This window comes from Gymnoscopelus microlampas (genome assembly GCF_963454915.1).
Source record: "Gymnoscopelus microlampas genome assembly, chromosome: 14".
Lineage (NCBI taxonomy): Eukaryota > Metazoa > Chordata > Actinopteri > Myctophiformes > Myctophidae > Gymnoscopelus > Gymnoscopelus microlampas.
Window position 1 is genome coordinate 18634004 of NC_139951.1, and position 1161 is coordinate 18635164.

Genomic DNA, 1161 nt, shown 5'->3' on the forward strand with positions numbered 1-1161 from the left:
CTCTCTCTCTCTCTATGCTTTACCTTGGCGTTCCCCCGTTGTTTCATGGGCTATTAGGGTTCGCTCTCCCCGTCGCAGAAATCCGCGTTCATATCTTTGGCTGTCTCGGTCAATCTCCCCTTCCCCCTCTCTGTCAGTCATTCTTTCTTTCTTTCATTCATTCATTCATTCATTCATTCAGTCATTCAATCAGTCAGCCTCTCTCCACGCTGAGCTACAGCTACACACCACCACAGCACAAACACACACATACAGATATATGTTAGCCCCGCCTCTTTCCAATCTCTGTCTCGCTGTGTAAAGACTGGCTGGCTGCGACCTGCGACTATAATTTATGCTCCGTAGTACAAAGGTGTGTGTGTGTCGCTTATTGCCAAAAAGAACAGATTTAAACAGAGTTAAAGACGCGTCGTCGCGGTTCGTTTTGGCAAGCGACACCCTGTAGTTTTAGGATGGGGTAAATGCAGGGACTGAGTTTCAGGTGTGTGGAAATGTACCTGACAGAAATACCCTACAACACCTAAAGGGGACACAATTATGTTGTTATTATTATTATTATTAATTATTATTATGGTTGTTTATTGTTGTTGTTTTTTGTCGTTAATTAAGCTTTCCTACCTATCTATCAATATTGGAATTTGGGATTTGATAAACCAACATATTTGGGGAGGGGGGTGGGGCTACTGACACGTTTATGATTAATCTTTGACCATACAGTCATATCCCCCCTCTCTCTCTGTCTTGCATTCTGATTGATTGATTGAATGCTTTATTAACATTTTGCAAAGACAAGCACAGTTCAATAGGTCTGTTAATAGGATTTTAAACCCAAGAAAGTACTATAGGCTTGTTTCCATTGGGGTCCTTTGTACTCAATTCATCGAAACATTTAATGACAGACAAATATACACTACTATGCGAAAACATCATATAAACGGGTAGGTTCTCCATCCTCTTATCTGCGTCTTATCTACCTACCAAGAAGGGATGTATATATAGCGAATAGTATCTAGTTGTGGGCTCTCTCTCCCTATCAAGAAGCAGGGATATATCTAGTAGAAGTGGGCTCTTTCCCTCTCTCTCCCTGTGCCCTAGTTGTGGTAAATGTGCTGAGAAGAGGCCTTGATGTGATGAGACATGTATCATGGTGTGAGAAGAGGG